This window comes from Centropristis striata, chromosome 11 (assembly GCF_030273125.1).
Source record: "Centropristis striata isolate RG_2023a ecotype Rhode Island chromosome 11, C.striata_1.0, whole genome shotgun sequence".
NCBI classification, from domain to species: domain Eukaryota; kingdom Metazoa; phylum Chordata; class Actinopteri; order Perciformes; family Serranidae; genus Centropristis; species Centropristis striata.
This window is the reverse complement of record NC_081527.1, coordinates 6,694,657-6,722,371: the sequence shown is the minus strand read 5'-3', so window position 1 is coordinate 6,722,371 and position 27,715 is coordinate 6,694,657. Positions and strand designations below refer to the sequence as shown.

Here is a 27,715-nt window from a genome sequence, read left to right as displayed (position 1 = left end):
CCATTCCACCATTCAGAGCCTATTAAACCAGAGACATCTGACCGTGCAGATGATCTGATTCCTTTTAACTTATCTTATCTAGACTCACTTCTGGATTAAATGGCTTTTGAAGATGGATCATTTTGGCTATGTAGTCCTCTCTCCTCTCTCTCTCTCTCTCTCTCTCTCTCTCTCTCTCTCTCTCTCTCTCTCTCTCTCTCTCTCTCTCCTCCGGCTGTGTATCGGGGCTCTATGTTAATGACAGTTGACAGATAGTTGAAGGGCACGGGCTGCTCCCTGTCAGCCCTGTTTTGGACTCATAATTATTTCACCAGTGTCACGTCACTGTCACCCTCGCCTGCTTAACACTGTCACACACACACACACACACACACACACACACACACACACACACAGAACCCCCCCACCCGCCCTGCCTGCAGAGCCTTGAGGATACAGTGTGTTTTAGTGTGTGTGTGTGTGTGTGTGTGTGTGTGTGTGTGTCTGTGTGTGTGTGTGTGTGTGTGTGTGTGTGTGTGTGTGTGTGTGTGTGTGTGTCTGTCACTCGACCTCAGCGTTGGCCGTTTCCCTGCCAAGACAAGCATCGCTGCCAAACAGCAACCGTCGCTCTACGCGCTCGTCTCCGTGGTAACAAACCAGAACCACAGCCTTGTGGCAGTGTGTCGGCGTGGTGGAAGGTGACTTTACAACTGGAGACCAAAATAATGTCTGGCTGAGATGTTCTACAACTGGCAACAGACGTGCTGAGGTGTGCATGAGAGAAATATGACAATGAAAAGGATTCATGAATGAAGAGCGCCGCTAAAGAAAAGTGTGTCTTTGAAATGATCTGAACAGTAAATAGCAACTGAAAGACTCCACAGCCACACAATATTAGTGCATTAGCGACTCATTGTCACAGAATAATAATATAATAATAATGATAATAATCATATAGAAAAAATAATAATGTAGAAAATGGTTCATGAAGCTTCATTTGGACATCATTAACAGAATAATAATTGTTTTCCTTTAAATGTTTATTTTATGAATTCAGTCCAACACAATATGTAAAACATTTTTGAAGTGGAAAATCTTCCCTTGGCCAGAAACCGAGCATGCATATTTGAAGATGACAAAAATCGTAGCATTTAAAGTACAAGTACAATATCATAGAAAAGTTTATTTATGTGTAATTCAATTCAAAAAGGGGAAATAACACATTATATAGATCCATAACACAGAATGACACATTTCATGTCCTAATTTGTTTAATTTATTCTAATTATAATGATTATGGCTTACATTTCATGAAGACCTAAAATTCAGTGTCTCAAAAAAAAGTAATTTACAAAAGACCAATTTTAAAAAGTATGTTTAATATGGAAATGTTGGCCTCTGAATAGTGTGTCCATCTATATGACTCAATACTTGGTTGGGGCTGTTTGACTTGAACTACTGGAAATTGACTTTTCCAACATATTCTAATGTATTGAGATGCACCTGTATACAGAATAAAGAGATATTTCGTATTTCATATATATTTCCCTTGTTTGCCTGAAGGGGCTTCACAAACCAAAATATATACAATAAAGAGAAGTCCCAAGCCAATTCTTATGATCAATATTGGCAGTTTCTCAATAATTTAAAACCTCATTAGAATGAGTGACAAGGTCTGGGGTCTTCAAATCTTCTTAAAATTAGAAATAAGGGCCAGGTGGTCTATAGAGTAAAGCATATCAATGGGCATTCATATAGTCAGGTGGGGGGTTAGCAGACAGCAGCTAACAAGCTCATGGGAATCACAATGCATCATGGGAAGCAGAGTCATGGTGTTGGAGCTGATTAAGATCATAAAAATCATAACCTGATAGAGCTCTAAGACCACAAACAGAAGTATTTTCTTAATTTACTCTAGTGGAAACCTCTGCACTTCAAATTCATAAATATAACCAATTCTCATAAAAATGTAAAAATGCATGAATCAGTGAATCAAACTGAAAACAAGTCTATTCACGGAGTTGTTAAACTGATAGTCTGGATGTTTTGAAATGGGGTTGTATTACCCATCGTCAGTGTATTACCTACAGTAGATGACAGTCAGTAGTGATGTCCAAATGAAGCTTCATGAACCATTAGTTGTATTTGTTAACCCCACTAGATGGTGTTCTTAGTTTAGAGAAAAAGACTCAAGAAAGGCTAATTCAGTGTGCTTTTAACCATTTGTTTGACAGAGAGCGCCATCTAGTGGGCTCAGAAAATATAGAAAATGGTTCATGAAGCTTCATTTGGACATCACTAACTGCCAGCACGCCTCCATTTTGGAGAAGCTATGGACTGCTTAGAGCAGCAGCTGGATGTATTTTGGCCACCTAAAAAATATTAAATATCATCTTAAGTGCATGCTATATTTAAAAGTTGCCACTTAACCTTTGCCTGAGACAGCCATGTTTAAGTTTACACAGCGGGAACTGAAGCTTTTATCTCTTGAAAGCACCAGACTCCTTTGACAAAAACAATAATTTTACTGAACAGAACAGAACACGGGAGTTGCTGGTGTGCCTCCACCTTGATTGTTTAGTAGTCAGTGTTTTGTTTTCATTGTATTGCGTGACTTTGGTGATCCTGAACTAACCTTTTAACCCCTTAGTGTTCCTTCAAGAGATAGCTGAGATTCAAGAAATAGCTGTTCTTGAATGGTTTTGAGTAAATCAAAGTTGTTTGGTCACATTTGAAAGGTCAGAGTCAGAATAACTTTGAGTGTTACTGTTATTAAGTGATGGAAGTTGAAACACACTGAAAAACATGTTTTTATTTATTTTTCATTGTCCGCCTGAATATTGTTAACACAATTGGGTCAAAGTATAAAATATTACCTACTCCCAGTTCAAATTTGATGAAGATATCTCGAAAAATGAGTATTTTGCACAGGTTTTTTATAATTGTCATAATAACAATTGTGACTATGTATTTATGGAGATTCCAATAGCATCCTTGGTAACCATGGTGACATACCAAATGTCCATACATTTTGAAATAACAGGTTAAACAGCAAAGTCCCACAACACCACTTGAAAAATACCAAAGCTGTCCCTTTAACAACCATTATGGTGCGATTCTTTCCTAGCAGATGCATTTAATCTTTTAATCCAGGGCTTCAGTGATTACAACCACCTATTGTGCTTCACATGCTCTTCCGTTCATGTGATCAATACTGACTGAGGCCATTTACCAGGCACCATTGCCATCAATCAGCATTGGCGCAAAAAAATTGACAAGGCTTATTGGCCATCTCGGTTGATAGAGGGCAATAAACACGACAAAATTATGAAAAAATATATATGCAAACACCAGTTAGTCATCATATATATTTACAGGTATGTCTCAGGCACGAGAAATACGGTTAATGATTTTTGCATTAGAGATGATCTAAAGCTGACATAACGTAACTAGAATCAATAGCTGATATTAAAACACGTGATCGAGGTTATCCTCCAAACAAGATGGAAATTGATGTATAAGATCACAAATTAGGAATTAAACTGCAAATATGTTGATCGATAAGTTAGATACTAGTGGGACCTTCTGTCTAACTAAGTGAACAATGGCTAGAATAATAGAAAATACCATAATGTCACATGGACACAATTACCCTAAAAGTAAAGTGACTACTCTAAATAAACACTCTAGTCTAAATTAGAGTTTTTGCTGATATTTACATTTTAATTTACAGTAGACAAACTCCACTCACTGTATTTTTTACGGGGAAATCCTGGCAACCACAGCTGCCGGTATTTTACCGTAAATTAAAAAGATTCTTTATTTTATATATATATATATATATAAAATTTTAATATAAAATATTCTATATACACTACTGGTCAAAAGTTTTAGAACACACCAACTTTTCCAGAATTTAATTGAAAATTATGCAGTTTAATGTCTCAGTGTACTCTGAAATGAATGCACATTTGCAACATTTAAAATTTTTTATTGAGCATGATAGTGTTTTGAAAGTAAAAAAAAGATTCAAAATCACATTTCATGTTGGACTAAAGGACTAAAAAAAGACACAAAATGACCAAAAAAAGACACCAAAAGACACAAAATAACTAAAAAAAGACACAAAATGACCAAAAAAAGACACAAAATGACTAAAAAAAGACACAAAATGACCAAAAAAAGACACAAAATGACTTACAAAGGCATGAAAATAATTCAAAAATGGACAAAATAGCCCAAGACTCCACAGAGTTAAGTTGTTAACCCATTTCTTGTTCCCTGAAAAAGGCCTACTTGTATAATTCTGAAATGTACATTATTTTTCAGTTTTGGTTAAGCTTACCTTTTTTATTTACCTCTGGCAGTTCACCACTTACCTTTGGACCCTTTCAAGCTGTTCATTTGACTTGAACTGCTTGAATTTCAATAAAAAACTGGAAAAATTGGGGTGTTCTAAAACTTTTGACCGGTAGTGTATATATAAAATATTCTATATATATATATATATATATATATATAAAACAACAGCCATTAGACGAGGAGAAAAAAGAACAGAGGTTGGGAGAGGACACATACGTGGGTAACGGCATGTGTGGCCGTCCCAGAAATATCTGAAGTAGAGAAGAAAGATTGAAAAGAGGAAGAGGCGGATAGATAATATAGACAGAGGAGAGAGGGAAAGGGAAGCGATCAATGATTTAAACAATAATGCAGCCGTCTGTATTCACTGTCACACTCTCGCTCTCTGCCACCATCACCACCGTCTCTCAGACACACACACACACACACACACACACACACACACACACACGAGTCCAGACTGTCCATCTGGGTCACGCTCCTCTCCAGGCTGTGTCTTCGTCCTCCTCTGTCCCTCTTCCTGTTCACACTTTGTTAACTCCGCCATCATGTCAGGATCAAGTCACTCATTCTTCATCTACTGTAGCTCCTCCTCTCTCCATCTACTCTCTATCTGTTTCCCACTTTACGTCATGGGTCTCAAACTCACGGCCCGCGGGCCAATTGCGGCCCTAGTGACGATATTTTGTGGCCCCCACCTTGATAAGAAAGTTTAATGTGAGTTTTATATGCATGGCACTTTACCGTGTTGTGTGTGGAAGGTCCCTTTAATTCCTTTTTTTCTTTTTTAAAATAATTATGTGTCTTTTTTTGGTAATTTTGTGTCTTTTTTAAATAATTTTGTGTCTTTTTTTTGGTAATTTTGTCTTTTTTTGGTAATTTTGTGTCTTTTTTGGTAATTTTGTATCTTTTTTAAGATAATTTTGTGACTTTTTTTAAGATAATTTTGTGTCTTTTTTTTAAATAATTTTGTGTCTTTTTTTGGTAATTTTGTGTCTGTTTTTGGTAATTTTGTGTATTTTTTTAAATAATTTTGTCTTTAGTAATTTTGTGTCTTTTTTGGGTCATTTTGTTTCTTTTTTTGGTCATTTTGATACTGCCTCCATCGGCCCCCAGGTAATTTGAGTTTGAAACCCCTGCTTTATGTATTTGTCTATGGAAATTTGAATCAATCTGTGTATTTTTAAAAAGTTTTATCTCTGACTGCGCATTAGGGCTGGGCGATTTATTGATATAAAAGATATATCGATATATTTATAAATGTGCGCTCTGTGTCTTCACGGTAATATTAGTTGCTTTTTTTTGGAAAGCACCCACTAAAAACAAATGGGGAAACCCTGACAAATAACACACAGACCCTCCAAATACACACACACCGCTCCTCTCCTTTTAGCTGCGAGAAAGTGAATGTGTGTCTCCTCACCTCCCTCAGTCTTTCCTCTCTCCTGCATCTAGCCTTCTGTTTAAATTAAGGTGGGCTGACAAACAAATTAAATCTGTCACATCCTGTTTGCATGAACCAGACAGGAAGTCAATATCGTCAGCCATGTTGGTTAGCTGGAGTTCTAATCACACTTCAACTCCATGGCAACGGAGACGAGGGTGAGGGGCTGAGGTGGCCACATGGAACATCTACTCCTCTGTGTTGTGCAGGTTTTTGGTATTTCTAATTCTAAAGAAATGTTTGTTGTTTTTACCCCAGAAAATATAGATTTTTTTTATGACCAAAAAATTGTATTATAATATTGGGCAAGTTCACATCAAAGTACAAAAATACAATGCAATATTGAGTGGGCATAAAAAGTGAGAGGTCCACCATTTGTTACAAAAGTATGCATTCAAAATTCAATAAAATATAGGACAGCTGTGACGTAGAAATACAATAATGATCCACCCACCCACCCAAATAAATCTAACCAAAACAAACACAGAACATTAAACATGTAGTATGGAAATAAAAGAAAAGAAAAATGAAATTGAAAAGCAGCCCAATGCATGCCTGCCTGTATGCAAAGGGATGTGACGACAATATAGTGGAAATGATATAGACAACAGACCTACATAAAGACACGGACACACACGGAAGAAAATATAGATTTTATAAAGTATTTATTTAAGTTAATGGCTGATTCACTTTTCTTTGTTATACATATAAGTTTAACAAGGAGTCTGGTTGATCTTTGAAGCAAAATTCTTACAGATAATTTAATGCTATTTCGGTTTCTGGCTCATTTGGAACAGACTGAGATAATATTTGTTTTACAAGACTCTGTATTTGGCATTATAATGCTTTATTAGACAGAGAGAAAGAAAGGGAGAGACAGCCGCAAAGGGACCTCGGGCCGGGTTCGAGCCCTGGTTCGCTGTGACAGGGACTCAACATTAGTGGGATGTTCTCGGTCTCTGTACTCTTTGGTCTCGGTTGGTGCAGTCTTGACTACAACCCTAGTGGCAAGTGTGTTTTATGATGCAGTCTGCAGAGATGCAAGGTGGTTGGAGCCAGGTTGGACACACTGGAGGAGGTGGTGGAGACAGCCACTGTCAAGATGTTTGAGTCCATCTTGAAATACCCGGATCATCCGCTACCTTTAAACCCTTTATGGACCAAAAAAACGCAGACAGCTCCTCTCTCTGCGTTGGAGGACGGAGAGATACAAAAGATCTAACCTGGTCTCACAGGAATCCGTGAAATAGCCACGGATTCGCTTAACTCAAAATCCGTGGAATAGCCACAGAATCACTCAAATTTCCGTGAAACTGACACGGATTTCGCTACAATGCAAGTTAATGACAGTCATATCCCGTGGCTATTCCATGGATATTTGTTCCTATTGGTTTGTTCCAAGTCACGTGACTTTCAAGGTCCCGGCGGTCAGAACAAAAAACATGGCGGACAGTTTTCTCATTTTTAGTGAAAAAAATCAATATTTTGACTTAGTTTCTGCATAAAAATGGATTTTGTTCACATTTCTAGCGAGAAATATATGTTTTATTTTCTAAAGATTCACTCAGTGAATGTACATAATCACTTTGTATGTTGGAATAGCCACGGGATATGACTGTCATTAACTTGCATTGTAGCGAAATCCGTGTCAGTTTGACTGAAATTTGAGTGAATCCGTGGCTATTCCACGGATTTCGAGTTAAGCAAATCTGTGGCTATTTCACGGATTCCTGTGAGACCAGGTTGAAAGATCTTACAGCTTGCACATGGCGCAGCATTTTAATAGCTTGTTGTCTTCATTTAGTCTTGTTTGTGGGGCAGAGTTGGAGCCTCCTCATCCTTCTGCCACCAACATCTTCTGCAGAGATGGCCCCATCTGACTCAAATCACCTTTTATTTGCAACTTTATTTTTGGTTAAAATAATTTATACAAACTCTCTTGCACTTGAAAAACTTACATTTATGATCAAGTGCAAATATTCCACCTTTGATAAAATATGGGGACGTTTTGTGGCATTTCTACAGGGGGAAATATTACAATTTGTCTGGATTTCTGTTATGACCTCCCCCTTTTCTTTTGCTTTGGTCGGTCAGGATTTTATAGGTAGCAATTTCTGGGTATTTATTTCTGGCCTTGTGTGATCACTCAATGTGTAGTCCTGTTTTAGACATTTAGGCCCCGTTCGCACGAGGACGCTCACGGGTAAAAACGACAAAATATTTTATCGGAAGTGCCTTTCGTTTAGACGGTGACGGCGTTTTGGGGGCTTAAAGACGCAAAAATCTGAAACCACCTTCCAAAGTGGAAAAGTTAAATACGCTCCGCCGTAGCGTGTCCGTCTACACTGACAAGACGCAAAACTCTGCTCAGATCTGCTCACGTCACGTATGTGTTTACATCACATACATGCTCCAGTACAGGAAAATAAACAAACGTGGGATTATTTCCATGCGTCGGACCTTCAAGCTGCTCTGGCAGCTCTAATAAACTTACAGCAGTCTTTCCACCAAATGTACAGGATATGTACAGATAGTATTAGTGAACAGAGAAGGATCTGTAAAAACCTCTATCACATTTTGGATGCAGCAATTCGTCGGAGGCGAGCCAGACGGCTGTGAACGAGACCTGGGAGATCTAGTGATGGTGGAGAACTTTGTGGAAGGAGAAGCTGATGAAAATGTGTGGCGTGAAAACTTCTGCATGCCCAAAGATGCTCTTATGGCTTTAAGTGATGCTGCCTGGCTGCATACAATCGAATTTCACACACTTTTGCGTCACCGTATGCAGCAGATTTCCTCCCGAAAATGCTCGTCTAAACGAGGAATAAAAAGTGAAGACGCAACTCCACTTTTGCGTCTTCTGTTGAGACCGTCCTCGTGTGAACGGGGCCTAAGATATCTTTTCTATGATAATGTTAATGTGAATGTTCTGTATTGTACCTTGCTTGTTCTTTGTCTGTTCTTTTTGTAGTACTTGAATTATATCAAAATGCAATAAACACGTGTAAAAGAAAAAAAATGTATACAATGTGTTAAGAATTTGTCTGGGAACTGACCAAAAAAAAGGTATCGCTTGAAATGTATCATTGTGGTGCTAAAAGGCGCGGTGATAAAATTTGGGTGCAGCTACATTATGTGAAGAAAACGTTAAGAGTTCAAGAGCCTTCTGCTGTTTTGGGGCTTGCTGAAAATACTATTGCTGTGTGGAGATGATGCAGAAAAGACACCACACACACAGCACATCACTCAGTCATTTTCATGCCCAAACACACACACATACACACAGAAGGCCAAAGGTCACCATAGTCTTCTTGTCTTTACCCTCTGTTTGTCAGATCAATGCAGACCTTCTCTCTCTCTCTCTCTCTCTCTCTCTGTCTCACACACACTCAAACAGACACACACCGGCTGTTGTGTTCTGCTCCCTGTGGAGACCAACCGCTAATCTCAATGACATCAGTCACAGTCATATGCTTCAGGCTGTGTGTGTAGGTGTGCATTTGTGTGTATGTGTGTGTGCTTGCATGTGAAGGTCAAGGGTCAGAGGTCAAGACACCTGCAGGGCTGAGTTTGACCCTGCCACCCCCTAAATACACAGGATCTTTAATGCAGTGAATTTGTCGCTCTTAAGATTTAACAAGGGGAGAAAAGTGGATAATGAAAAAGTTGGAACAGAAGAACGAGGGTTAAACTGGGACACGAACGATTTGATTATTTTTTCCCAACAAAGATGTTTATCTGAAGTTCCTTTGCAAGTCACTCACAATTTCATGCAGGCTGCAACTGAAAGACATTCCCTAAATATCAAAAAATGGCTACCATTGAAGATTTTCTCTATCCATCCACACACGACATCCAATTTGTCCATCTCTCCTGCACTGCTTCCTTCTTTCTTCTTGCCCTCAGGTTAAGTCCTGTTTACTCATTTGACCCCACTGCTCTGCTGTTTAAAAATGCATGAACAATAAATAAGGATGCTCGTTTTCTCTCCATCTCTCTCTCTCCCTCCCATCCATCCATCCATCCATCTGCTCATGTTTGTGCAGAGCTCATTCAGGCTCGTAAAGGAAATGGAAATCCTCTGTAGTGACCCTGCAGTCACTGTGGTGACTAACTGATATCCTCTCGGTCAACATTTACAATTCTTTGGCTATAAGGTACGAACCCATCAGGAACTCCATATCCCATGGGGCATTGGAGCTGATGTTTTTTAAAGGGTCTGGCTGACCCCGAGGACCTTTAAGATGAGGCTCTTTAAAGACGTAGATACCCCACAGGGTATACCCTATATGTGAAGCACTTTCTAGAACTACATATCCCAGAGGGCCATAGTGCTATAGGTTCTTCACAATAATGAAGGAGCACAGACACATATTTGGTTGCAGCTACCTGTATCCTTTATGTGTTTAATTTGGCATTGATGTTTTTCCCAGGTACAACTGGTACAACCAAGTGGCAACCTCCGGGTCTAAGCAGGGAGGCAAACCAGGAAGTGCTTTAAGCTGCATTCTACCGAAAATTCCAAAAGGGGGCGCTGAAAAAGGTTGCAGAAGCATTTGGGTCCATCTATCTCAATACAAAATGAGAAAAATTCTCACAAGCTAGCAAAAAACATAGACAAAATGTACGTTATTACCTAAGAAAACTGAACAGCGACTCCTTGGAGTGTCTGTTAGTCCAACCAAATGCTGAACAAGACATTTTAATGAACGAAATGTTCAAATAAACTGTCATTAAGTGAAAAATAGAGTGAAAGGGTCAAAGTTATGAGACCAAACTGATAAACATCCTTTTTTATATCTATATAACGTTATATAATGTTATTGACACGTTGCCGTGGATACGCATTGTTCTGCTTGTCTCCTAATGACGGCTCGTCTTGTTAGTGACCTGTCAATCAAAGGTAGCCACGCCCCAAATCATATGATTCTTTATCTTCTGTTTTCTTCTAAATGGGGCCATTATTTACACTATTAACATCAAATTGTCTTAAATAAGATGTTTTAGTCACAATTGAGACCATAGTGTTGTCCTAAAAAAATGTTTTGAGGCAATAAATCAAGTGAGAAGTTTTCTCATTTTGTATTGAAATGAATGGACTGAAATGATTCAGCAGCGACCGTCAGCGCTGTTTGCCTCAGACCCGGAGGTTGCCGCCTGCTCATAAGTTTTAACCATTCACTGTATTTTCACTTAATGACAATTTATTTGAACGTTTTGTTCATTAAAATGTCTTGTTCAGCGTTTGGTTGGACTAACAGACACTCTAAGGCGTGAAGTCAGTGTCGTCAGGTCCCTCTCGCTCCTCCACAGTCCAAATATGGTCTGTTTCCTGTTTCCGGACACAAGATGGCGACGAGTGTAATACTGAACTCGAAGCTTCAAACGGGCCACAAACCAACCATTATTTATGCACAATATATGGGTACAACCAACATCTTAAAAAGCATTAGAGACATGCGTCTGCTCATTAGTTATAATCAATGTAATATTATGCCTTAATGCGACACGTTTCTCATTTTCTGTCAACCCTCTTTCCAGTTTGCGCTGACATTCTTTTCCTACCTTTAAAAATCAGGTAACATGAGGTTTCTTCTCTTTTGGATAATGAGGGCAACTACTGCTGCTGTCCAATGTTCTTGTCATGCTTTAGCTCGACACACTTCTCATGATGGCAGCACATCTTTTCCCGGCTGTGTAACTAAGGACACTCAACATTGACCTGCAAAGCTAAAATTGTAGGCTAAAAGGAGAAGACCTCAGTGGGAGAAGTGAGATGATGTCAAGTATGTAAAAAAAAAAAAAAAAAACTTTTTATATGTCTGAAAGTCAGAGTTTTATGATTATTTATTATTAATACATTTTTGGCTGGGCAACACAGCACCTTGCCCCATTAAGTAACACACAAAAGTTGAGGCCAGTTAAATATTTTTGGTGGACAACCCCATTTTCTCGGTGGAATTTTGCAATGGATTCCCTGCTGGCACACTGTTCTGCTGTCTGACTGCACACAGCCTTACGGTTTGTCTATATATATGTGGCGGCTGTGGCTCAGTTGGTAGAGTGGCCGCCCACTGATTGGAAGGTTGGTGGTTCGATCCCTGACCATGGCAGCCTACATGTCGAAGTATCCTTGAGCAAGATACTGAACCCCAAATTGCTCCCGATGGTGCGTTCATCGGTGTGTGGATGAATTCCCAATGGTGGCAGGTGGCACCGTTGTAGGGTAGCCTCTGCCACCAGTATGAATGTGTGTGTGAACGGGTGAATGAGAGTAGTGTGTAGTGTAAAGCTAGAATGGCGCTATTACTATATAAGTGCAGGTCCATTTATACCTTATTTTTCTGTTGTCCTTCTCACATGTATGAATGATTCTATGTCAATCAATACAGCTGAATACAGGCTGTGATGCAAAGCAACAATTTGAATTGGGACCTCCGTTTTATGGGAAAGCAGTGGTGTTCTGCAGGAAAAGGTGAAAAACAATTGGAAATTCGCCAATTTTTGCAACCACATATGCACATGTATCCACACACTCCTAGTGCAAAAACTGTGGCTGCCATAGGGTGGGAAGATGTTGTCAGTGGAGACAGTACATAGTAATAGTATCACACAGTATTGCCAGAATAAAATTTTTAAATGCACCTTTTGGAAAATATGAAGTTTTGTTTTCTGGGAACTGTGCTCTCAGTAATTGAAGAGCCTGTAGTCAATGGTGTTGTCTTGCGTTGCTTTGGTGTATATTTATAAGAATAAAGTTGTGATATTGTTTCATGTCACTGACTTTAAAACTTTAATTGATTTATTCTGCTAAACCCAAATAAACATGGACTGGACTGAGCCTCATTCAAGAACTATCTTGGTGGCCTCGTGATTAAGATCCGTACCATATAACTATATCTTCCCTGGGTCGACCCCAGCCTCTAACCTTTGCTGAATGCCACACCCCTCACCTCTCCCATTGTCTCTTGTTTATGTCTTAACAGAAAGGTGGTCTTAGACTGAGTATAGTTGTGCTTATACAGATTTTTCCCACCAAAACATCCAGATCTGAGTTTCTGGGTTTTACTCAAAGCCAACACATGACAGATAGCAGGGCTGAAGTGGGGTTTTTTAATGTTTTTTGTTGGGACGGTTTTGGTGGCATTTAGTCAAATGCAACAGAAATCTATTCCGTTACTTGCTCATGTTCACCGATTTAAGCCTGGAAAGCATCGTTTTGTAGTACTTGTAGTTTTTTCCACCTATTTTCTCTTCTCTCCAATCAAATGCATCAGAATACATGTGGGAGTGTCGCAATGCAACATGGGACTTTTCCAGAACTGAAATCATGGCGGAAGACGACTATAGCGGAGGGAGCTCAGATATAACAGCTATAAGCTCTCAAATACATTTTGAATTTCATTTCTATCTGCTACAGAGGCTGAACAATCTATTATTTAGTCGGAAGCGTTGACACTTCTGCTGAATTTCCAGAAAAACTTCAGGTTTTAGGGGGTTATTTTAAAATTGGCCATAGGTTTTACAGGCATTGTTTTCAGGTGTTTTAGGCTTAAATGGGTTACATTTTTGGTAGAAACCAGTGTATGGGTGACCAACTAATGAATAAACATGTTCATGTCTCATGTAATAATCCGTAGTAGACCAAAAATCCCTTAAACACACAACATCAAATAGGAGAATTTAGTGCTTTTAAAAATCTCAAACGTACTTTGAGTTTGTTTCAATGTCACATTCAGAGATACATCTGCATCATTAAACAGACGTCTGGAAATGGAACTCCGGTACAATAGAAGTCGAAGAGAACAAAACAGACCCGCAAGGACAAACGTTTTAAAACAGCCGGAGAGCCATCAATCTTTCCCCGGATCAATTTCCTAAAGGCCGGGAGATCAGGAATAGAGCCAGAATGGGGTTAATCTGTGGAAATTATTTTGTTATTAATAATAATTTCTCAAATATCTAACGGCCGAGAAAGACGGACTGTAACACTAATCAAAGCTGATGGGAGAGTCTGTCTTTGCACATCAGAAAATGTCCTCCCCTTGATTGCTTTAAGTGGTGTATGGATTCAGTTCCTATGTATTCACTCCGAGTAAAAGATGAAATGTATTAATCCCAATGTATTTCAATTAAACAGAAGGATTCTTTGCTTGCGCTAGCTTAACATTTCAACCTCTAATTATTCTAATAGGAGTTTTGCTCATAAACAGTTGCATTCAGTGCTATTTCCCTTTTCTATTCATGGTAACTCAGCAATTTTCATTATGAAGTAAATGTACTCTGATTCAATTTAATTGCTGTGTTGCTCATAAATAGTCACAATATTATGTTGTTAATAGATTCAATGGTCCAACTGTGTGTGTGTGTGTGTGTGTGTGTGTGTGTGTGTGTGTGTGTGTGTGTGTGTGTGTGTGTGTGTGTGTGTGTGTGTGTGTGTGTGTGTGTGTGTGTGTGTGTGTGTGTGTGTGTGTGTGTGTGTGTGTGTGTGTGTGTGTGTGTGTGTGTGATCTTGGCGCGTTAAAACAAGCATAATGAAGTAGCAAAAAGCTGCCTTCATCCCCAGACCCCTGAAACAAGCAATTATGGCTAATTTGTTCTTTTAAAAAGACAAGGGGAAGCCATTTGTCCTCAATCTCTCTCTCACACACACACACACACACACACACACACACACACATACAAACACACACCACACACAATACACACACCAGCAATGAGAGAATATTCATGTCTCTACCCCCCCTCCACAAACACTTAGGAGCTAATTATTGTTATTAGCATCATGGTTGAAATCCCTCCACAAGGACATGTCAGCACACTTCAACATGTGTACACTCCTTTTCTTTCATCCAAGAAACGAGAGAGACGGGAAGAGAGGAGGGAAGAAGTGACACATAAAAATGTCCCGAGATCACCTTGAAAAGGCCTTAATCAAAATGTTCTACACTTCCAAGTCATTTTGTCTCGCACACAATGACACCATTTCACTACAGCGGTAATTGCCTCTCACAAAATATTGGCTTAATATTTACATGAATATTGATTTAACCATAAGCAGCACTATTCCCATTATAGCCAGTGTTGCTCTGATTTTACTATTATTTCCATCACATGGCCATTATGGGCAAACACGTTTACTACAATGACAATATGGTAACTATAAAACATGGATTAGACTATGGCTTGATTCCTATTCAAGATGAATGCTATAAACATGGGTGAAGATCGATAATCTATGGATTAACTTGCATATAATGCATGTCAATGCAGCAGCAGGACTGAATATTCCTCTGCAGTATAACTCAGCTGGATGGTTTTCCATTGCTCTCCAGGTCTGGGACATGTCCTCCTGCTCTATCTGGGCAGATGCCAGATGGGACGTCAACCTTTCAGGATGTTCTGGATCTGGCCTGTGGTCTTGGAGCCTAGTTGGACAGAGTATCTCCATAGGTGAGCTCCATGGGGCATCTTGATCCGATTCCCAGTCCTCCCAGATGTTTAAGGTAGGGGTTGACCCATACACCTTGTGAAGTTAATGACCATGGTTGAGGCAACATGGTCTCACAGGAATCCGTGAAATAGCCACGGAATCACTCAAATTTCCGTGAAACAGACACGGATTCCGCTACAATGCAAGTTAATGACAGTCATATTCCGTGGCTATTCCATGGATATTTATATATATTATGTACATTCACTGAGTGAATATTTAGAAAATAAAACATATATTTCTCGCTAGAAATGTAATCAAAATCCATTTTTATGCAGAAGTCAAAAAATTGTATATTTCACAAAAAATGAGAGAACTGTCCGCCTGAATGCCGGAACCTTGAAAGTCACCTGACTTGGACACAAACCAATAGGAAAAAATATCCATGGAGTTTATAACACTGCCAAGTAAGGGGCTACATTCTCTTGCCTGGGAACCAGATGAATCTGCGAGGTCATGCTTTATTTGCTCTGGCAGATTTTCCAGCAATGTGAGATCTGACGGGCTAATTTCCACCATTTATCTTATATTGGACGTAGTTCTGACATAGACTATACAGTGGACCGCCATTCAAGCATTTCTGAAAACAACAAATATGGTTGCAGCTGATGTGGAACTTTCGGTTGAAGCCGCTAGACCAAATTGCAAATGCATCCGCCAGAGCAAATAAAACTTGAGCCCATTCATCTGGTTCCCACGCCAAGAACAAAAACCTTTTGTCTTTAATTTCTGATGGCAAAAACTTCAACAATATCACAGATAAATTGATGCTACAATCACAGCTCATCTCTGCATGCTGTAGTCTTCTTACATTTATCCATTGCTCAGCACTACGCCATGTTTCTTTGCTTTTATTGGTCGTTGGTCCATCCAGTGCAAATGTCAGTCTGAGTCTCTTTGGAGCACCAGGACCAATGACCCCTTTGTCTTTACTGTTGAGGTTTCAGTATGAATATTTTTAATATTGTTTGTAGCTGCACATGAGACTAAAAGCAAAAAGCAAGCCTAGAGACTGTACAGGTCATACCTAATGACTATGTTTACCAGTGTCAACATTTACAGGCTGGGTTTTATCTTTAAACTTGAAGAGACACACTCCAAATGGAGCTCCCCATGTCCACATTTATCTTTCTTTGTTATTCTTAAACACAATGGATAGGTCTGACCACTTGACTGGTTGACTTCCACAAAGACACACCGGAGATTCTGCAGAACAAACACACACTCGCACTCAGACGCACAAAATTAACTGTCGTGCTCTCGTCTCTAATGCATCTGTCATATCGGGGCTAAGCCCTTTTGATCTCTCTCTCCGTCTCCCTCTGACAGCTGGCTTGCTGCTCACTGGTCCTAAATGAATTGATATTTCTTCTGGCCACTTGAATTTGTCACTTGACTTCTCTGTGTAATCTTCACTCCTTAGTGACTGCTGTGTCTGCTCGTGTGCATGTGCTTAGAAACCAGGCTAACACAGCTCTGTGTTTTGGATGAAAACACATGGCTAATAGAGTCGCTGACTGTCAGGCCGCCAAGTCAGGCAAAATGGCTCGAGAAGGCCTCCATGATGAACCTGTCAAAGGTGATCTCATTTTTTCTTGAGGACACAACAATGAAAGGTTATCGCCTGCAGAAGCATGATTAATACAGTGGAAGAGAATCAGAATTTACTGGCTGTGTGAGTGTCTGTGTGCACTTAACAGAACACAAGATTTCTGGGGATTGAAATTCAAAAGTATCAGTGCCAGAAGGTGACGTTTTTTATCCATCTTTAAATAAATTTCTGTAAATTTAATAACACATTTTCGCATTCTTTCAGGAAAAAAGCCAGGTGAAATACATATCCCTTATTTTTAGAAAAAAAACTTGTTATTGCTGCAAGATGCTGAATGGAAAATATGCTTTAGAGCTTTATGGCTGAACTTGCAAGCACCCTGCATCAGGGGTGAGTTGGGCGTACTGTTTCGGCTTGGCTTTGTTTTCCTGCAGTGATTCTAAACACTCAAACAATCAATCAATCAATCAGATTAATCCCAATTCAGTGCGTCAGAGATGTCTAGTTCCTAAAAATACTGAGGAGAAAGCACATAAGTTGGGAAAATGTTAGAATATTTTGAGCCACGTTGAACAAAAATTGCAGCAAGTTTAAATGAGCGTGGAGCTAAACAACCACGTCATCATAACACAGGTTGGAAATATGAAAGAAGATCATTTCTACGTTTCATTTTGAGATGAAATGCATTTTGAATAACCTGCATTTATTTATTAATTAATATTAAAGTTTCTGATTTTACATTTTACAAAGGAAATGTTTATTTACACTTCATTATTGTGTGGGGAAAAAATGTAATTGTGAAATTATCAGACCGCCATTACATTTTTCATTTCACGCACCCCTTGCGGCAGCTCGTGCACCCCCAGGGGTCCACGCACCACACTTTGGGAATCCCTGTTTTACATGATAGGGAAGTTCAAACATTTTATGGATAAAATGTAACAGGAGTAAATAGATATTGACATTTGAAATTCATGCTTTTTATTCCAATTGTTTCATCTAGAATTGGAGTTGGCAACAAGATCTCCAACCTAAATGACAGAATATGTTGTGTGTCAGTACCACACATTACCACACGTATGTAGGTATCGTGACTCACTTTCACAGTACAGCGGCACGCTCTTAAAGTAGCACACACTAGCGGTCCGCGGTTGTAAAAAAAAGCAGCAGTTTCTGTGGATTTATGTTGTAAAATCTCTACTGGGTGAAAGTCTGCTGTTTGTTTGACCATTCCTCCAACCGAAGGCGGAAATCCGCCTTTTTAAATCTGGTTCGCCGTCAATCACTACTACGTCAGCAAGATGGCGGCGGGTGCATTGCAGCGGTCGGTGAAATACGTCAATATAGCTCGTTTTTCGCTGCTTCTGCACACGACCCATACTTTTTGGAGGAGAGAACATCTCAATGAAATGGTACATTTTGTAATTCTTTACCCATTAAAAACAATGTTGCTACTTTGTGCTACTTTGAGCTCTCCACCGAGCTCAAAGCTGAAAGAGTTGAAAGATCTGTCAAAGCCAACAGAGCTGAAGAAGTTGTCGACACTCCCCTGAGAAAAAGGCCCAGGACTGAAGATCCACCTGAGGACCAGCAGGACGACGAGCCGTGCCAGCAGGAGGCATCCCTTCCCAGTCCACCTGTCCTGAAAAGAGTCTCCCGTCTGGGGGTGAGGAGACAAGACAAGTGGAGGAGGAACAGGGACCTGAAGGACCTGGACCTGGACTAACTTACCTTTCCCTCCCAGCACCCAAGTCACAATGTCATCCGTGAAAAAATCAACAAAACTTAAAAAAAAAAAAAAAAAAAAATCAACAAAACAAAAAAAAAACTCAAAAAAACTCAAAAAAAAAAAAATCCCCCCCCCCAAGAAAAAAAAAAAAAAAAAAAAAAATCCCAATAACTCCGCCACCAGAGTGTCTCCTGCGGGTCACTTTCGCCGGTCCCAAGCCCGGATAAAGGAGGAGGGTTGGAATTATGATGTTTGAAAAACAAGAATTAACAGAAGAAAGTTAATTTGAAGTTCTTACATTTTTAGTTTTTTTTAACCACTTTTTGTCTCTCCCACAACATGATTCCTCTCTCCTGAAGGCCATCTTGAAAAAATGGCAGACATGTTTGCTGCATTTTTTCACAAACAGACAATAAGAATAAGAAAATAATCATCTAATCAAGAAACCACACAGGCGGAATTACCGAATTCTGAGTAAGTATTGTGTTTATTTTTAAGTATTTCTGACTTTTAGAGTAGTTTAGTTTGGAGTATACTGTTATGAAATGGCTTATTTCCTCATTCTCAATTTCTAGACAAATTCAACCACTTCTGCACAGAATCCTCAAAAAAAAAAAAAACTACAAAAAACCTCAAAACTAAACTTCACTTTGACTGTGATCCAGTGTAGCCTTGTATTTCTTCATTGTGTTGAATAGTGAAGACAAGAATAATAGAAATTATAAGTGTATTTGGTAGGGAAATTATTAACTAGATAGTGATTAAGTAAAAAAGTGAGATAAAATTATAATAAGACTAAAATTTAACATTACTTGATTATATTAAGTCTAAAATATACAAATCTTTGAATAGAGTTGTTAACCCTTTGATGCACACCATATTGACGTCCCTTCTAATACACAACATGGGTCAAAAATGACCCGCATTCATTCCCCATGTTATTTAATGCTGCTGTGTGTTTCTGTGCTCTAACTTTTGATATCAACTTGTTTTATGTTTGAATATTCCAAGTATTCTTTAATTATCTTGTTTGATAACAACAGACCATTATTTCCATTTTGCCTCTCATACTTTATGAAGAAAAAACGTTTTTGTATTATTACATAGCTAACTACTTGGCTAAGTAGCTTTCTAAGCTAACTACTTAGCCAAGAAGTTAGCTAAGTAGTTAGCTTGCAATCTACTTAGCTAAATACTCAAGAAGTTTGCTAAGTAGTAAGCTTTGCAAGCTACTTAGCCAAGAAGTTAGCTAAGTAGTTAGCTCAACAAGCTACTTAGCTAACTATTCAACCAAGAAGATAGCTATAGTAGTTGGCTTAACAAGCTAGAGTAGTGACACAAAAAGGGGTTGTATTAAAAAAAATAATAAAGGAAAACATAAAATTAGGATGTATGATGATCAAAAACAAACAGATAAAAAACGTTAAAAAACTAAGTTTTTCTCAGTTTTACCCTTTGCATAGTTGCTGCAGTTTGACTTTGTAGGGCAGTAAAGTACTTGAGTAAATGTACTTAGTTACATTCCATCTCTGCAAGGTGTTCATGGTCTCGTTTTATTAATATCAGTGTCTGTAGATGTAACGAGTGAATCAGAAGAAGCATTAATGTAAATATACTTACAAAATGTAAATTTTTATCAAAATGTTTTTAAAAACGAATCACAGACCGGCTCTCCCTTCCCCTCTTCTCTCCCCTCATAGCTTTGCTTCAGTCTCTTTATATCTCTCTGTCTTTGAGTGTCTCTGAGTCCAATCACTCCATATCTCTATCAAAAGCACTCTTGAGGAATATGGCACAATAATATTCAGCATAAAATCAATGGCTTGTTTAATTTAAACAGGGAGGAAGTGGGAAGGCTGGGTAATTGCAGAGAAAGGCCCACAAATCAGCCGTCCTTGTTATCCCATTTGACGGACCATTAAACGTCTGCAGGAATAAACATTATTTTTAGCTTAACTACCAGCTTCTGCTGGCTATAGAGTAGATGGACAAATCATTCCAGCGAAAAAAATAAAAGCGGCCGCAAGAGTCACAAAGGTCTGCTCTGTTTGTTTATTCTAACGTCTATCATTTACAGCGAAATATTCTTTTTATTTATTTTTTTATCTAAATTGACAGCTGACACTGAAGGGAAAAATGTTTCAACTGTTAGTTTATCAAAGCAACTTATATTTTCAAGCAGTCTGTACATATGTTGAGGAAAAACAAGTCTCATACATGCAGTATTTCAAGCGCATTAAACACATTAAAGGTTGACATCATAAGAAGAAAAAAACACTCAATTAATGACTCTCATGGGGGTTGCTGCTGCATCCTGACTTGGTCTGGTATGACCAGTTAGTTACTAGTGATGTCCAAATGAAGCTTCATGAACCATTAGTTGTATTTGTTGACCCCACTAGATGGTGTTTTTGGTTTAACCCATTGAAGCCTGGAAAGCGGATACGTCGTTTTGTAGTATTTGTATAAGCTCTCAAATACTTTTTGAATTTAATTTCTATCTGCTACAGAGGCTGAAAATCTATTATTTAGTAGAATCGTTGACACTTCTGTTGAATTTCCAGAAAAACTTCAGGTTTTAGGGGCTGATTTTAAAATCGCCCAGAGGTTTTACAGGAAGTTTTAGGCGTCAATGGGTTAAAGAAAAAGGCTCAAGAAAGGCTAATTCAGTGTGCTTTTAACCCTTTGTTGGACAGAGACCGCCAGCTAGTACAGAAAAAAGTTCATGAGGCTTCATTTGGACATCACTACGTGGAGGTCTGGGTGAATGTTTTGGGTTAAAAAAAAAAACTCAACCAAGACTCAACTTTGACTTATTTTGACCTCCATGCCTGACTTAACTTGTAACACAAGTCATTTACTTCACTTATGTAACAAACATACTTATTTTAATCCAAATTATTATCATTTCATAAACCAAGTAGTTTAGTCTCCATTCACATCATTAACCACATAGATAGATAGATAGATAGATAGATAGATAGATAGATAGATAGATAGATAGATAGATAGATAGATAGATAGATAGATAGATAGATAGATAGATAGATAGATAGATAGATAGATAGATAGATAGATAGATAGATAGATAGATAGATAGATAGATAGATAGATAGATAGATAGATAGATAGATAGATAGATAGATAGATAGATAGGAACTTTTTAAATCTAAGGTTCCCTCAGGGAATTGGCAATTCCAGCAGCAGCACAACACCAATACAATTAGTAACTAGTCATAATTTGCGAAATAAGAGAATTCAAGAGACAATAAGAATACAATATAAAATATTCAATATAGATGATACAAACATTAGCTCCAAATTTATCTTAAAGTATTGTAGGCTAACAGCCTCAGTGAAAGATTAACCAATAATAAAATGAATCACAACTACATAAACACTGTCCTTTGGCATGTTTTAGTCCATTAAAGACAAAGTATGAGCTATTTTTTGTTGCTATACAAAAATAAATAAAAATCCAAACCCCAGATGTGGATTTTCTGGCTCAGGCAAACATGAATCTGAGTGTGATCAAACACCCACACAATGATTTAAATCTCGAAGCCAGTTGATGCATCTCCTGTGGTTTTGACCATTATATAGAATACGTCCCCAGCATTCTCATGAAGCCAGTCTAAGCTATGTCTGTGACGATTATAAGGACATGCTTTATTAAACTAAATATATTTCACTTTTATGTGAATGAACAATAAAACCAATATAGACAATTCATTGTTTTGTGTTAAAGTAATATTTTCTGTATTTTTTACATATTTTTTATTCACAATTTAATTACTGTAATGCATCCAGATAAAAATGTCATGGTTTCCCCACACTTATATACAATAAATATTTAATAAGTTTATAAAAATAAACATACATTTGTTTGAAATGTATAATTTAACAGAATATTATCAAATATAATGCTTTTTAACAACGTATAAAGAACAAAATCTGAATGAAAATTGATGAGGAAAAAATGGTTAAATGTTACGTTAATGATAGAATCGTTTGCATTACAAAAGGGGATTATTTTAATAAAATACATTTTGGTGATACCAGCTACCCTCGAGCACATTTAAGTGCTTGCCAAAGAAAAAAAAACCTTTCGTTGTTTTTTATTTAATTTAAGAATATGTTACAGTAATGAATTTAGCTCACAATATCTCCAAAAATGTCAGAAAATACCTTAAAATTATTTTAAAAGATAATACATTCATATTAAACAGTGACTTTAGATTGTATAGGTTATAAAGGGTCAACAAAAAATATGTATTCAATGCTCTTGGATTATTGCTGTGAGTGCACCATGTTCATGAGAATCACCCAGGGACGGTTTCAGTGGAAGCAGTAATATGGAGATTACTTGGACTATGAAATAGGATGGTTTTACTGGGTAGATGATGATAGAAGGAGGCCACTTCACCATCTTCACCTGACTGACTGAGGAAATTACTCTTTTTCTATCTGTCACCGTGGTAACCCCCCTTATATTTATCTCTGTTTGAGAGAACAAAGCAGATGTATGTTAGATACTCATGTAACCCCCGAGCTCGCTTCTTATTTCTCACAGATAAGACATTTTTTATATGTTGCCCTTGATAAATGTTCCCCCAGGGAGTTGTCAGAAATTAACTTTATCTGGTCTTTAATTACGCTACATGTGCTTTGATGCATCTCTCACGCCCCCCTAAACCCCAACATCACCCCCCACCCCCCACCCCCCAGCCCACCCCCAACACTGTCATTTTCAAAGCTATTTTAAGACAATGTGTGATTATCTGTGACACTGCTTGACATGTGCCTCAAGACTGTCTCTCTCTTCACTATCTCCGCTCTCTCTCTCTGTGTCTCCCGCTCTCTTTCTTTCTGTCTCTCTCTAATCAAAAAGCCAAACCATGCAGACAGCTCAGAGCAAATAACAAGTCACTCCCCGCGGATGTTTGAAGATGACGGAGCGACCAGAGCGACGAGGGAGGAAATACACTCTGATGTTTCCCGCTCTTGAAGCCAACACAATATTTCAACCTGTATTTTTGCACCAGTATTATCTTCAGATATTTTTTTTATGTTTGGTAACACTTTACAATAACCATCATTTATAAATGGTAAACAGATAATCTTTAATCATCATTTATAAACCGTATATAGGCCATTTAGAATGGTAAATACATAATTTATTTATGTTTAACTAACTAAATCATTTATAAATGGCTAATAGATGGTATATTAGTGTAAGCTTATAGTGACTTTACCATTAACAAGCAATTCAATTATAATCAATAGTTTATTAATAGTTTTAGTTGCACTCATGATAACATTTTTAACGGCATATTAAGTATGCACAACATGGGTCTAAAATGATCTGCATTCATTTATCATGTTATTTAATGCTGCTGTGTGTTTCTGTGCTCTATCTTTTGATATCAACTTATTTTTCATTGAATATTCCAAGCATTCTTTAAATATCTTATTTTTGATAACAACAGATCATTATTTCCATTTTGCCTCTCATACTTTATGAAGAAAAAAAGCTTTTGTATTATTACATAGCTAACTACTTGGCTAAGTAGCTTGCTAAGCTAACTACTTTGCCAAGAAGTTAGCTTAGTAGTTAGCTTAACAAGCTACTTAGTTAAATACTTAGCCAGGAAGTTAGCTAAGTAGTTAGCTTAACAAGCTACTTATTTAAATACTTAGCCAGGAAGTGAGCTAAGTAGTTAGCTTAACAAGCTACTTAGCATGTTGTGCATTAGAATAGTAGTGACAAAAAAGATTTTATTCAAAAATGAATAAAGGAAAACATAAAATTAGGATGTGTGATAATCAAAAACAAACTGAATGATGAAAATAATTTATTGGAAAGATATAGAACATAAAAACTGTCGGGTCATGTTAGACCCATGTTGTGCATCAAAGGGTTAACCCTTTGGAGTTTGGGGATATTTTGTTGGTTTTGACTCTTTTTCAACTTAAATAATGATTACCATGCCCTGCTGGTATCATCTTTTTCAGCACAACCTCACCTGATAACACAAAAAAATTGACAAAAAAATAACAAAAAAATGGAAGAAAAAAAAACACAAAATAACAGTAAACACAAAATATTGCATTAAAAACATTAGCATTAGCATTAAAGCATTAAATTGAAACACCCACTGCAAAATTTGAAAAATCTCTGCAAAAAAAAGTAAAATCATGTTATACTTGGTCGTGATGTTTTTTACCGTCGCTGAAAAATAGTTGACGCACTAAATTGGACATGGAAACTTCTGGAAAAGCCAAAACTTTGGAGGGAAGCTGAAGCTCCATGCTGCTTCGTTGTTACGTCATGACATCATAAAGAAATCATGCTCTGGTGCTTTCGTGGACTTCAGAGGGTTAAACAGTTAAATCCCAATATATTGTATCCAAATACTCACAATATCGCAAAATGCTTAAAATCACAATAATATCGTTTCATGACTCAAGTATAAAATCGTGTCGTGGGGCCGATAGACTGATTCACACCTCTCATCGGTATGACGATGTGACAAAGCGTTGGTAGTAGATAAACTGCCAATGAGAATTGTCTGCATCTTGTTTTGTTAAAGTCCCTGCTGGTTTTTAGCAGCCTTTGGACTTCTGTCGGAAATACAGGCTTTCCTCCATCCCATCCATCCATTTTCTTCCGCTTATCCGGGGCCGGGTCGCGGGGGCAGCAGGATAAGCAGGGCATTCCAGGGTTTCCTGCTAAATGAAAACCCTAAAAGCTTTACAGTTCTCCCGTTGCTAGTTGTGATTGCTAACGAAGTGTTGAGCAACATAGTTCACATAGTTCGGGGGTTATCGAATAGTTATTTTATAAAGTGAACACATTTATTATGACTCTTAATCAAACAATCTGCATATCTGTCCTCTCCTCACGTTGTGCTGTATTTCTTTACTTCCATCTCTGTCTCCCTGTCCTGTCCAACTCTGTCATATTGTATGTGTGTTAAGTGTACGTTTTGGACAGGTTGATGGCTAATTTCGTTGTCCTAGCACTTGTTACTCTGAATCTGAACATAGAAACTTGGGAGCATTTCAGCCTTTTTGTGTTCTCTATATATTTCTCTTATAAATATTCATCAGCTCTTATTTATTTCCCCCACCTTTCTATATGGAATCCAGCCAAATATACCAAGCAGCAGTCAAGTCAGTAAGTGACGACTGAACAAAAAAAAAAAAATCAGCATTCATATTAAAGCAGCTTTAGAAGGCAAGCAGTGAAACATTGATGAAATTACCCATCCAGCTCCCCTCAGAGTGTTGCCCATGTATCATAGCCAGAACAAATACCACATAATTACATAATTAATCAGATCATGTATGTTTCCTTTCCCTTCCTTCTTTTTTTTTTGTTCTTTTGTACAAGAGTCAAATGCATGTAATCACTTGTTCTGTAATGTAATCTGATCAGGGCCATGTAATTCTTCATTTTCCAACAGCTCCCTGGAGCAACGGATCTGAGAGCTGAGAGATGAATGTGGCGGAGGAGTCTGTGTCCCTCCTTCTCTCCGTCTCTCTGCTCCCTCTTTCTCTAAATGTGGCTCCTTGAGTGTGGTTAACCGCCCGGCCATGTAGCTGCTGGCAGCTGCGCCTCCCGCCACAAGACAATATCTGTCCTCCTCACTTGTCTCTCCATCCATCTATCCATCCATCCGTGCTCCACTTCCCTCTCCTCCTCCTCCTCCTCCTCCTCCTCCTCCTCCAGTCAGCTATCCCTCTTCCTCTCTTATCCCCTTTCGTCCCTCACTTCTCCTCCCTCCCTCATGTGGCGACACCAACCATCAGGTCCCATCTATCTGTGTGTACGTCAGCAATTAGAGCGTCGTGGCAGCCAAATGCCAGCCATGTCCCCAAGCTACACACACACACACACACACTCAAAGGCTATGCCCTGACAAAACAGCGAGAGAACAAATCACACCATAATTTATAATCTCGCTGCGCTTAAATCTCATTATATTACAGACATATGGATTTGGCGGCATGCACGGCTGGGGAGCCGGCGCTATAAATTCCACCAATCGTAAATTATTAAAGGAGAGATAGAAATGACCGTCGCCTGTCCAGATTAGCTGTAAATCACACTCAAACATGGTTTGTTTAAGGAATTAAGTCCCACGTGGTGTAAAGGACCTAACAGGGTATTACTTCAGTCACTGGGTGGTAGGAAGGGTCAAGTTTGAGCTGCTTTAAAATATCAAAGGATTATGGGTTCAAGTCATAAAACAGACAAGAGCTGCCTGCTAGGAAACCTTTTCTTTATCTGTGTTTGCTGCCCCACAAAGCTTAACTGCAGTAACAGTTACATTTTTGGTCAGAATGAACTCCCCGATGTCTGTTTTATCTTGTGACAAAGTTTTCAATTTTGCTTTATTTCAGAGAAATAATGATATAAACATTGCAGTAACTACAAAATTCAACTCAAAACCAAAGCAGTAATTGCACTTACCACAGTTTGCTTTGGATATATACTCATTTAAACATAAAAATAATAGAAATGATCAGTTTATTTGAAGGGGAAAGTGTGCTCAAGTAAAAAGGCGAGATAAAAAATATATTAAGACCAAAATATAGCATCACTTTATATAATCAAGTCTATAATACGCAAATATTTGAATATAGTTGTTAAACACTTTTAACCCTTTGGGGTTTGAGCCTATTTTGGCCGTTTTTGAATACTTTTGATTTTGCCCTTCATGTACCACATACATTTTTGTTATATCCATATTTGGTATCCATTTTTTCTTCACCTACATGATCTGACAGTTATTTTCTCACTTTAACCTACTTTATCAAAATATTGAGCTCAAAAATCATGAAATCTGAGTTGAAAATGTATACTATTTACTACAATAAAAACCACAAATATGCTCAATTAACTGTTTTGGAACTTGAAAATGTAAACATAAGATACAAATATGAACATATACAAAGGTAAAAAATTAAATATAATAAAACTATATACAAAAAAGTCCGATAAAGACATGATTAATTCACTGAAAACTGAATATAAAAGCTGAACGAAGACAACAACATTGTAGTTACTGCACTCTGTTTATCATTACTATTAGAACCTTTTACAGCAATGCAGTAACTATGTTTTTGGGGTCAAAGGTCAAATAAATC

The 27,715-nt window shown here is 38.0% G+C and overlaps 1 protein-coding gene and 1 long non-coding RNA gene across 9 annotated transcripts in view; one reads left to right on the top strand and one right to left on the bottom strand.

Annotated features, from left to right (window-relative positions):
- Window positions 1-27,715, top strand: part of rnf220a (ring finger protein 220a) — a 279,714-nt gene that overhangs the window by 4,926 nt on the left and 247,073 nt on the right. For 7 of the 8 annotated variants that reach the window (XM_059344375.1, XM_059344374.1, XM_059344368.1 and 4 more), the window contains one exon: window positions 15,121-15,238. The gene's annotated coding sequence lies outside the window, so the exon portion shown is untranslated. Of the gene's footprint in view, window positions 1-15,120; window positions 15,292-27,715 lie in introns of those variants that run through there. The other variant, XM_059344369.1, reaches the window with a different exon arrangement.
- LOC131980180 (uncharacterized) overlaps window positions 1-27,715 on the bottom strand; it is a 57,540-nt gene that overhangs the window by 27,679 nt on the left and 2,146 nt on the right. The window lies entirely within an intron of this gene.